A 12969-nucleotide genomic window follows, 5' to 3' on the forward strand; every position below is an offset into this window, starting at 1 on the left:
CCAAGTTTCTGTCTCTTTATTCTCTTTCTTCCAGCGGTGCAATGTAACTTTACTGTATATTTACTCAAGTACTGAAGTGCAGTTTTGAGACATTTGAAGTATTTCTTACTGCTTTATTCTTCTACTCCACTTTAGATTTTCAATGCAAAATGTACATTAACGTGTAAAGTGTAATATATTATCATAGGTTAAGATAAATGTAACAAATAATGCTATTATTCATCCAGTTGATTTTAAATAAATAAAAAAATAAAAATTATACTGAATGTTGAAAATTAACAGCACTAGTCAAGGAGATGCAGGATGAAATGTTGACACACACACTTCTAAAATCCTCCTCAGTTTGTCTCTGAGCAAACCTTAGCTTCAAAAATTAGGAAAGAAAATCAATTTATTGTTGAAGTTTGTTATTTTTTAAGCAAAAATACCAAATACTGACTTCTTGTGGCCTCTTAGTTGTAAAGATGTGTTGCTTTTGTTCGTTTTTAGTGATAATAAAGCGAGTATTTTGGGGTTTTGGTCTGTTAGTCGGACTAACAAGCAATTTCAAAATGACACCTCCGGCTTTTTCTAAAAAAACAGCTACTATTATCACTAAATAATGACATTAATTGTTAGTCTGAGGCCTAATTAGTCACCCAGAGGAGAATTTGGGCTTTGTTGTCAGTTGATCTGTGCAAACACACACACACTCACACACACACACACACACACACACACACACACACACACACACCCATTGGCCATCTTGTATTTCTGAGTCACATCTTCCTTTATGCTGCTGGTTTTGTACTCTATAACCTGCATCTTGGTCGTGCCAGTCCGCCTCTCCGTCTCTCTGAACGCTTCATGACTCAAGTCATGTCAACAGCGAGTCAAGTACTTTGTACTCGTCAAAGTCTCGGCACATTTTATGAAAGAAAAGCCATCCGGGGAAAAGCGTTCTCACTTGTGCTCACAATAGGCCTGTGATAGATTTTTTTTTTTTAAATTTTTTGTCCTCGTCTGGGAGACAGCTGCAACACAAAGACCTTGATGGGCGGGATTTGGTTTAAGGACAATGCGGATGATTCAGGAGGAAGGACAGATGTTTGTGAGCAGACCTTGGTGCTTTCAGTTCAGGTGCAGCAAAGTATTTGAACGAGTTTTTATTGTCAAGTTTTCACTCAGATGTCAGAAGCATTTTTTTAGTGCAGCAGTTTCCGAATGGTCCCGTCACAGGGTCCAGATGTCTCTGTAGTCATTAGTTCAGGGTTCACATGTTATAACGTTTTTGTTTTTTTGGGTTTTTTTTTACAATTTTTTTAAAAAGTTGATATATCAAGAAATTTTCTTTTTATAGCAAGAAAAGTTTTGTTATAACATAAAAATGTCCTATCATGAAAAATATCACATTAAAGCCTCGAAATATCTTGTAAACTTTTTTTAAAAAAGTGAAAATACCATTTAAAAATGTGAAAAATATTTTATAACAGGAAAAAAAAAGAAAACATCTTGTTATAACATGAAAAATAACTTTATAGCCTGAATTTATTCTCAATAAAAATAAAATAAATCTTATTTATTATGTAAATATCTCATAAAAGTATGAAAAATGTGTTATAAAAAGATTTATTTTTGTAACATGACACCATGAAAAATATCTCGTTATAGTCTTATAATATCTTGTATAAAAATATATATATATTTCTTACAGCCTGAAAATATTTTGAAATAATTCTCATAACATGCGAATGTCTTGTAAAAATGTGAAAAATATCTTGTTTTTATGGGACACTGTTCATATTTTAAAATACCTCATTATAACAAAAAACACTTTTGTCAATCCCTGTTAAAAAAAAAATCTATATTTTTCATTTAAGCCTGGCAGTTCTGCTCTTCTGTTGTGTGTATTCAGACAGGAGAAGGCTTTGGGTTAGTATATAACATGTTAAATTACTCAGATTTTCATTGTTTTTAACATTTTATACCATACTGAAATCTAATGTTCATGAATACAGCAGCAAAGTAAACGCGCTTCAGTTGTTAGACCGTCTGCATTAGTCAGGATTACCTCCACAACATCCTGAGAACTCAAATTATTATGATGCTAATTGTGTCCCAGATGACACCTCAGCGGTCCACCCACCTCGTGTTTTCACTTCTGCCGAAATGGAAGTTTTAATTACTCACCAGACTGGCAAATCTCTTCCAAACACCATGTGGGTTTATCTTCTGCTTCAGCTCATGATCTGAATCACACTCATGGTTGTGCCGCCCCTCTGGGTGCTGATCGCTCTGCGGTCCTGGTGTGTGTTTGACCCGAGGGCCTGAATTTGTTCTCTACGGTCTGTTTTATAAGGCGAGCGCTTCTGCAGATAATTGTGATGATGTATTTTATTTGGTGTGTCTAACTTTATAAGGGTTGCTGTTAAGTCATTTTAAATCAAGAGTTTGCTTGTTCCAGCCGTTCAAATGTGAAGACTGTGATTGTAAACTGGATGTCTTCTGGGGGGTTTTACTGTCTGTTGGATAAAACAATTCATTTAAGAGATCATCTTGCCTTCTGGGAAATGTTGTTTTGACTTTTGAACTACTTTCTGATGTTTATAGACCACATGATTAGTTGATTATATTGAGGACAACAATGTGCTCTAACCCTTTGAAACCTGGGGCGATATCACTTTTCTTGTGCTGTTTTCAGATCCCTTTAAACTTTTAAATTCTAGCAAATGGGTGTGATTTTTTTCAAAAACACCAGGGAAAAAAGCAATCAACAACTTGATAATAAAAGAATAAAAAGTTCCATAAATTAAAAGAAATTAGCAGATTTGGAAATTTATTTTTAAAAAAGCTGGGGAAAGAAAAAAAAACAATGTCCAGAAATCTAATTATTCTAATTATTATTATTTTAATTCAATGATGTATTTTTGCTTTTCTCAGTTCATTTATTTATTTATCTATCTATTTAAGTCAAATGCCACCTCGCCTTTTTTTTAGTGATTTTTTTTGGGGGCGATAACATGGAAACATGTTATTCAATGTAATTCATGTTATTGCATAAAACAAGTAAAAAGTTAAATTGTGTCTTAAATAAATAAAAAAAAACAGACTTTTTTTCATCAAATTTTACAAAATGAACACACAAAACATATTGATTTATATGCCAAATTTCAGGAAATTTTCTTGAAACTTTTCCTAATTTCATTCTGATTTTATGGTTCATTAATTATTATGTCACTCAGCTCCTTTTTCTTATGTTCTTGAGAGAAATCAGGTCGATGTGCTCATGTTTTGAAGGGTTAACTACAGTAGCTTACTTGAGTAAATGTATTTAGTCACTTTCCACCACTGCTGATACAGATTTTTTTACTTTATGTAACTGAAGGACTTTTTTCCAGAACAATTTCTGCATATTTATCACTTATAAACCCCTCGCAGTGTCCTGCAGCTGCAGCGTGTCTCCTGTGGTGTCTCTCTGAGTCTCTGCCGCCCCCTGCTGTCCCTCCTCAGTCTTACATCTTCATCGCTTATTCCCGCATCTGCTCTGTAAAATCTCGCGAGACTTGTCAGCGAATGTTTGGATGGCACGTGAAACCATAATGGCTCGAAAATTAGAGCGTTTGACTGAAGTTTGTTTACATACAAACGTAAACACACATTTCTGTCTAGACTGGCGTGTCTCATCTGGAGACTCTCTGAGGGACAAGTCTTCATCATGGAGGTAATGTGGCCGAAAATATTTCACCGGGCGAACTTAAACTAGCTGCTTAACTGTCAAAAATACCTCAGCAACTTTAAGTCAACTGACAATAAAGCACATAGGAGACAGAAAATCAACACTTCTGTATTATTTTTCACAAACACTATATGATACTGCTCGGCAGAGGTCCACCATCCAACACTGAATTTAAGTTGAGCTAAATTTGAAGCTAGTTTACAGCTAGCATGCTGTTAGCATAGCTTGTAAACCGACAAACGGCCAATTAATTAATATTAACCCTTTGAAAACTGAACGAATTGACTTGATTTTTAAGAAGGCTCCCAGAATTAGCAAGAAAGTGACCTGAAATTATTATTATTATTTTAAAAAGCAGTAAATTGCCTGAAAAAAGTTCTAAAATTATATTTATATATATAAAAAAAATAATGAATATATACTTTTTTCTGTAGCCTGGTTTAAAATATATAGTCATGAATAGAGATTTTTCAGTGTATTTCCCTAGTCTTTTGAGAATTTTATAATTCTCTTTTTTAAAAGCCATTATTCAATGCAGCACAACAAAACTGATGTCAATCTAAGTTTCAAAGGGTTAAAAAATAAATACCTGTTAGCACCTCTAAAGCTCATTGATAAAGTTTTAAGAAATCATCACAAACTAAAGCAGTGATGGAATGTTAGTACATTTACTCAAGTACCACACATTTAAAAGTACTTGAACTGTACACTAGTATTTTTTTCTTTGCAGCTCACAACCTCTGTGCTATTTGACATTTCAGAAAGCAGTATTGTACATATTTTTCTGTGTTAGATTTTTGCGCTAATTTCAGTAGGGAGAAGTACTCAGATCTTTTACTAAAGTGGCAATAGTACAGAGTGAAAATAAAAGTCATAAATTCAAACTCAAGTAAGAGTAAAAAAGTATTAGTATTAAAATATACCTAAAGTCTAATTATGTGGAATATCCCATTTCAGAAAAACATTTATACATGGATCATAATTATTTAATATTATAATGTGGATACCACTTTAATGTTGCAGCTTTCAAAGGAGGGGTCAGTTATGATTAGTTAATATACAGCCGGGTAGCTCAGCCTATAATAATGTTTGATAAGTTATAGGTTAAGTGACATTTTGTATTTATGATCTAAATTTGCAAAGTAACTAAAGCTGTCAAATAAGTGGAGTAAAAACTGCGACATTGGCCTCCAAAATGTGGTGGAAAAGAAGAAAAAAGCGCCATAAAATAGAAATATTCAAGTTAAGTATAGCAAACTAAAGTGTAAATGTACTAAGTTACTGTTAATGTATTTAGTTACATCCCACAAGTGGCTAAACGTAGTTCGTGTATCAGCTGTTTGACTGATGACTGACTGCAGCACCACATTTCTCTGTACTTATACATGTTATTTCTGTTCGTCCTCTCATTTTTAAATTCTTGTTAATCATTCCCGTATTTGTTCCGTCTCTCTGACCACCAGCTCCCGTCCTCCCCTCCACCTCTCCGTCCCCCGCCATCTGATGTGAAGCGTTCATCGACTGCTGATCACAGCAGGGGGCGGGCCGTATTAATAGGAAGCTGATTGACGGGGCTGTTTGGCCTCCAGCGGAGAGGGATTGTTGTCTGGCTGTGGGGACGAGGTCAGAGGTCACGGTCCAGAGAGCCCGAGACAGAAACCAGATCACGACAGAAGGCTAATTATCATGCATTGTTGCCGCACTCCTGCTGCAACTCCGCCTTCACTCTCACTAGCAGGTCACAGTGAAAACTCTGGACCTCTGACATCGAAACACACGGTGAGACCCATCATTCATATTCATTCATAACATTTACTATTTTATGATTTATACTGACTTTATGTTTTTGTGTATGTGAGTGTGAAGAGGTGGCGCCATGAATAGCTTAGCCTACATGTAACTAAAAAGAAGACAGTCTCTCTTACTATTAAAGTAACTGACTAATTATTTTAAGAAAATGTAATCACATTGCAAATATTAAAATATTCTCAATAAAAATTACATAATTAGAAATTAAATAGTAAAATTATTTAATTAAATACAAATATAGTAATAAAATAAATAAAAATAATGATTATTAGTATTAATACCAAATTTGACATGAATCTATTGAATAAATGATTGTGAGAATCTGTTTTTTTTAAATATAACAATAAATTCAGAATTTTGCTTCACTGCTTTTATACATTTATAAGATACACGAAATACAAAATCAGATTTTTTTTTGTCAACATTTATACCATTATGTGGATTACATTTATTTTTTAAATTAATTTTCGGGCAAAATATTTGCCTTTCATTAAAAGAAAGGTTTCGCTCATTGGTTTGCATATTGAAATATGGATGGAAAAGTGGATGGTTCGAATCTTTTGAAGTGGGGTTGTATTTGGTGTTTATACATAACCAGTGTTTTTTTGATTTATTTTTATTTTTTTATTTAATTTTGTCATTAAACAGCAAAATCAAGAAAATCAAAATACAATACAAAGTATTTTGGGACATCAGGAGTAAAGTTACTTTGAATAAAAAGAGCTGGATTACAAAGAAAAATAATGACGATTCAATTAAACAATAAGAGACAAAATAAAAACAAGAATAAATTAAGTAAATAAAGATAAAAAAAAATGTCAAAATCAAATGAACTGAGCCTGTGGGGAGAAACCATATTATTATTCATGCCTTTCTTTGTTTAATATGTTAACCATAACTTAACCAGTGTTTTACATACAGTAGATTTCGGATGGCAAACCCCCAGTTTGGAGAAGCAGGCTGGAAGCGAAACAATATCCTGCCGTGGACAGGGGTCAGAAACAAAACATATTTTATTTTTAAAAAAGGACCACCTAAATAAATCAATATCAGTTTAATTGTACGCTGTATTGAGAGTATTTTCAGTGCTTTACCTTTCCATCAGACCGCCTGTTTCAACAGGGACGCCATCAGCGGCCTCGGGTTCCCGTCTAAGCTCCCGTCAAAGCCACCAGACGCCTCTAAGAACACACACAGCCTCTTCTTTGCTTCCTGCTGTATCAATTAATGTGAATGAGACTCACCTTCTATTTTCTCGTTTTTATAACTTTCTATAGTCTACTAAGTTACTTTGTGTTAATTAATTTAAACTATTGCGCCCACAACTGTTGAATCGGAGGTCATGAACCTGGCAAGGACATAATTAATGAAGCTGATAGAAACATGCAGAAAAAACATATTTTAAAATCCAGCACAGAAGAAGTGAGTGAGGACAGGTTGACTCAGTGCCTGAGCAGGTAGTCCGTCAGTCCGTCAGCCGGTCAGTCCGTCAGTATGCGTGGAGGATTACAGGCTGACAGTTGAGTGCTTGTGCAGCAGCAGGCGTGTGAGTGTATTTCTGGAGGCAGATTGTCCTCGCGGCTCAGCGCGCCGGCAGAGCAGCCTCCTCAGTAATAAGGATTCATTAGCTGTGGGAGTCATGAGAAGAGATGGTCAGGAACGTTTGGTGCATCTGGAGTTGACTCCTCTTATATTTTCTCTTATCAGAAAATTAAGATAAAATAAGAGAAATTTAAGAGAATGTTGCTGCATGGGGCCGTTTGTCTCAATCACCCTTAATCACAAGCAACAACCTGACCTTAAATACTAGCGATCAATAATCTATCTTAACATCAGACCAAGCTCACGCCTTTAAAATCTCTTCTTGAAATAATAAGTCCAACAAGCAAACCTCAGACTGACGTCCTGCAGACGACTGCATTAGACTGATCAAAAATGACAACAATAATAGAAAGAACATTGATTCTGTTGCAGCAGAAAGCTGAGGTTTCTGTCTTTGGTGTCCTCACATAGACTGAATCACACTGTTAATTTACAATAACATGCAGGCAGGAAACTCTTATGTAACGCCCTTTACATTTTAACAGCGCTGAGCGAAAACTGCCTTTATTGGTCAGTTTTTAGCAGCAAAGAAGAAGCAAAAAAAGTGTATGCTATATTTAGAATATTTTCATTACTTTACTTTGCCATCAGACAGCCTTTTCTGACGGAGAATTTAAGCCGCTAAATCAAAACCACCAGGCTCCATCAATCAATTAATCAATCAATCAATCAATCAATCAATCAATCAATCAATCAATCAATCAATCAATCAATCAGTTAATCAGACTCCATTTGTATAGCACTTTTCATACAAGCAGATTGTAACACAAAGTGCTTCATGATAATAGTAATAACAAAAGATAAATAACTAAAATACTAAAGCTGTAGATAAGAGGCAAATGACAAGATAACAGCGCAAAGTAAAAAAAGTAAATATACTATATATGAAATATTAAAACTGTGGAACAGATTAAAATGTATTAATAAATAAATAAATAAATAAACTATAAAATAAAATAGGGAAAAATCATTAAAAAAATATATATATCCATTTGCAAAAACATAAATTTTAAACCGGAGTTGCTGATTAGTAAAATATTCAAATCTACCATACACTTCCATTAATATTGATGTTTTTGGGTGCTGCTGCCCCGTCTCTGACAGTAAATTTCTGAGCTTCCATGCCATTAGGTTTGGTTTATCAAAGGTAATAGTATTATGATAGTAATATAATTAGAATAGTATTAATAGTATTTATTTTAAAAGCACAGCAGAAACCTCAGATCAGATGAACCACTGTGTTTGACTACATATATTTAAACGTTACACTTACAGCTGAAAAATGTCAAGATACAAACAAGCTTCTTCGTACGGTGCAGAACTGCGTGATGGTGCCGGGTTATTGAATGATGAAACTATCAGGACACATTTGCACTCTACTCATAAAAATAATATCGAGGACTAAATAATATAAGTTGTTCAAATACCTTATTTAATGTTTAGAAATTGTTTGGTCGTGTGTCTTTATTTAGACATATTTTCGGTTGATGCGGGTTGTGTGTTTATTTTGTAAAATTTTAAGAAAAAAATCTGTTTTTTTAAAAAATATTTTTTAAATTGACGAGAATTTTACATATCGATTGTTTTGTGCTTTATGTTTCCATGTTATATACAAAAAAATTGCTGAATAAGAAAAGGAGAGAAATAAAAAAAAAACAAAAAACAAATAAATACTTTTATGACACAGTTTCAATAGTTTTATCAACTATTATGGTTTTATTTATTTATATAACCTTTTTGCTTTGGTTTAAAATATTTTAGGGATAGGACACCTTTGAAGATACCCCAAAATATGAAATCACAATAAGCAAAAATACCGATGTCGGCCCCAGCAACATTTCTATTGCAGAGTTTAAAAGGTTGGAGATTCTGGAGATACTCTTCTTCAAATATTCATATGTAGGATATCCTCATTGTAAAACTTTCTTTAAGTTACCTCCACTTGCTAATTAAGTGCAAATTGGCTCCAAATGTAAAATATTAACTGATAATTAACATATTTTGTCTGTGAAGCTGACATGTATCAGATATATCAGTTTATAATTGCTGCATTCATGACGACAATATCACACAGCCAACAAAAATCAGGAGCGTCCAAGTTCACAGGCGTATGTAGGTCAGGGCATTTTACTTTTAGGATACAGCGCCATCTACTGAGCAACAGAGGCTTTTGCAGAAAATTGTAGAATGAATTAAACTCAACACAATGAATGAAAATGTGTCTCTGCTCTTTAAAGACAAAATCAACATCTATTGAAATCCCACCTTTTCTAACTAATATATCAGCTCTGCTGTGTTTTGGCCTCTTTATTTGGAAGTAGTTCAGTTAAACTCTGATGTCTAATATCAAGAACTGGGGACAACAGTCAATGCATAAGATCAAACTTTATTTCTGGCTCCTTTTCTGCAGGTTAATGCAGTTTTTAGGTGACAGACAAGCTAATTTAAAAAAAACAACTAAAAAAACTGCAAATATAAACAATAAAACAGTTTCAGAGTAAATGTACAAATAATAAAAGTGAAAAAAAAGTTGAATTAGAATTTTAAAAATGTGATAAAAAACGGATAGTAAAGAGGAGTATTGCACTGTCTCCCTGCAGCCATCAGAGGACTTGCAACAGGTGAGAAAGTTCAGCATTCGTCTAAATAAATACACACATAAAATATGCATAAGCTGTTCCTCGGTGGCTTCTCACGAAATATTTGAAACTCCTCTTTGTCAGTCAGGCTGGAAGGGGACAGCGATGTCTGCAAAAAACTAGAGGCAAAGTATTCATAGAGGAAAAACAGTGGGAAAGTAACGCTGGGCTGCAGAGGAAGTTGGCATTTGTTTTCTGAAACTGGCTACCAAATAGCTACAGGTGTCCATTATTCAGGGTTCCTATAGCTCCTTAAAAGGTCTTAAAAATCACTGAATTCATTCATCTAAAAATAAGGCCTTAATTGTTCTGAAGTAAACTTGAATTAATTTTCCAAAAGTCTTAAAAATACTCAGACATGGGAAGTAGGATTTTCTGATGTTTTTTTTCTGACATTGCATTGTAAAATTTCAAAATAATTGGTAAGATCAATTTGTTTTTATTTAAAAAATTAATAAATGCATTTTCTTAAACTTGTCATGTTGGTAATTCAGTTGGTTGAACCTCTGCATAAAGTCATTGTTATTAACACTTTCAATTACTTTAAATAATGTGAAACAAAATTGTTGGAACAAATTTTTGAGTAATTAATTTAAAATGTGTGTTCATAAATATGGTAATTAAATACACAACACTTTATAACTTATTTTAGATAATGTGGAAACATTTTTTGGAACAAATAACCTTGTATATACCTTGTAAAAATTGTGTTAATAATTATGGTAATTATCAGTTACCAATTTTATGAACAGTTGATCCCTCATAAAAATTACGTTTTTCAAATTATTTTAAAGGAATTTTTAAGTGTTATGTACTGTTGCCATAATTATGAACAAATGTTTGTAAGTTGATTACTAATGAAAATTAATTTAGTCCAACAATTTTTTTTCACATAATTTAAAAGGAATTTTAAAGTTTTAACTTTGCATTTCATCGTCAAAGTGCTCATTTATCAGGTCGATAACAGAACACAGAAAACTCTTAGTGAAAAACTGAAAAAAACATTAACAAAAAAAACATCATGATACATTTCATTTTATCTGTTTATGCTCAGGAACCCGTCGTCCCATAATCCACCTGTGGGAATGAGGCACCCACAGCCGGGATGGCCTGTGATCCAGCACTGACAGATCCAGCACTGAGAGGCCTGATTTTGGACTCACATTCATCAGGTGGGCACAAACACGAGTGCAAATGAATGATCATGCTGCCCCGTAGCTGCTGGCTGTGTAAATAAGCAGCTGTTTGCTAACACTTTGGTCATCTCAAACTCGCAGGTGATGACATGTCAGCGTTGTGTTCACGGCTGGTTTCTGCTGCTGTTATTGCAGATTTAAAGTGACACTTCACCCCTCAAATGACCATTTGTGTTTCAATTACTCACCTCGTGTGACACTCAGTATGTTGATTGTGAATTATTGTGTTAGTCTGTCTAAAACTGGACTTTAAAAATACATGTTTGTCCAGCTGAAATCGCACTAAATCAAATTTCTCGAAATCATTCTAACACACAGATTATGTGATTGGAAGTTGAGTTATTCCGTGATGTAAACACCTCCGTTGGGCGTGCTCCTAGTCGCCACACCGGCCTCCCGCTGTGGTTAGGTATCGGGACTGTGCATTACTTATGAAGGGGGGAGGGGTGCTGCTAAGCAGGTTTAGGCCTTAAGAAACATGTGCACTGAGGAGGGACTTGTGTTTAAATTTCAGCTTACGTGAGGGACATACAACTTGAAATTGTAGTATTTTTGATTATATGATTGTGACGCAGCAGTTTTCTACCCTGAAGTTATTGTAAATAAACAGTCATGACTGTGATTTGGTCTATATCATAGACTGTATAAATAATACAGGTTTACTGTAACTAGCTGAAAAGGAAACGCTACTGTAAGTGAGAAAAAACAGAGGCAGGATAAAACCTATAAATAGAAACATAAAAATAAGTAAGTAAATGAATAATTAAACAAATAAATAAAATGATAATAATAGTAATAATAATAGTTAAAGAAGTACAATAAAACTGAAAATAAAAAATGACAGGATAACAGCTCAAGTAAAATAATAAATATGTTAAAAATGATAAAATTATATAGGAAGTAGTAAAACTAAAACAGACTAAAATGTATAAATAAAGGGTCAACAGATAAAGTTCAGTTAAAGGGTATAGTCAATAATGCAGCGATGCCTTTCTGTTTACTGTTAACGTGAAATATAGATAATAATAGAAAGTATATATTTGTATAAATTTGGGATGCTTTCTACTCATCTAACACCAAAAATATGTTTTTACAAAAAATGCTCGCAGATTTAAACAGGCAGTGGCTCTGAGCGACCGCACGCTCATCTCTGATTTCATTATTCACTGCAGGTGCACGCTGTCAAAACTACTGTGCAATCTACTCAACCTCAAAATGTTGGCCGAGGAGAGTCGGACTCATCTGGTCCATCATCTCTCACTCTCCATTTGTTCTTTTTTTAAAACACACACACACACGCTCTCTCTTGAATTAGAGAGTGTTAGAGTGTTGGGTCAGGTACAGTGCAGGGTCCCTGGAGCTGTTTAGCAGTTAAGTGGCCATAATGCATTTAGTGTAAAGTGACTGGGATTGGGGGGCTTAGCCGCAGCTCTCCGCCTCATTCTTAGAAAGTGCTCAGAGGTGCTAATACCAGCCGGATTTATGGCACTCATTCACAAACTGCTCGACTTCTGCGGCAAAGAGTCGCTCTCTCAGTCTGGCCACTTCTGTCTTTCTCTTCCTGTCGCTGGCGGGATTCATGTCTGTCTCGCTTCACTGTCTGTCTCTACCTTTTACCACCAAAGTCTCCTTTCATCTCCAGTCTCATGCCACAGCTCTTCAATCTCGGGTCTCTTTAATGTCTCTCGACGGCGCCTTACGAAACCAGCCGCCCCTCAAAGTTGCGCGCTCGCTGTACTCGCCCTACATTTCACTTGGTGAATGAGCAGTCAGTTAGAGGGAGACAGAGACTGCAGTGCTTCACTATCAGGGGTGTGGGAGATGTCTGGAGATCCCACTCACTCTGCACTCACATGTGTCTCTGTGTGTTTGTATGTCTGCGTTGTGCATTTTTACACATTTATGACTCATAAGTTGTACATGTTCCAGCCATGATATATGTACAGTAAATGCATGAATGCTGAGCTTGTATGTATGTATGTGTGTGTGCGTGTGTGTGTGTGTG

General features: G+C 34.7%; 1 long non-coding RNA gene across 1 annotated transcript; it reads left to right on the top strand.

Moving 5' to 3' along the window:
- Window positions 1-3312: 3312 nt before the first annotated feature.
- Window positions 3313-10923, top strand: LOC148186688 (uncharacterized). The gene is made up of 3 exons (XR_015779368.1): window positions 3313-3703; window positions 5182-5497; window positions 10823-10923. It is a non-coding gene; the product is annotated as an uncharacterized LOC148186688 (long non-coding RNA).
- Window positions 10924-12969: the final 2046 nt, after the last annotated feature.

This window comes from Plectropomus leopardus, chromosome 17 (assembly GCF_026936395.1).
Source record: "Plectropomus leopardus strain MGB_pleo_1.0 chromosome 17, ASM2693639v1, whole genome shotgun sequence".
NCBI lineage: Eukaryota > Metazoa > Chordata > Actinopteri > Perciformes > Serranidae > Plectropomus > Plectropomus leopardus.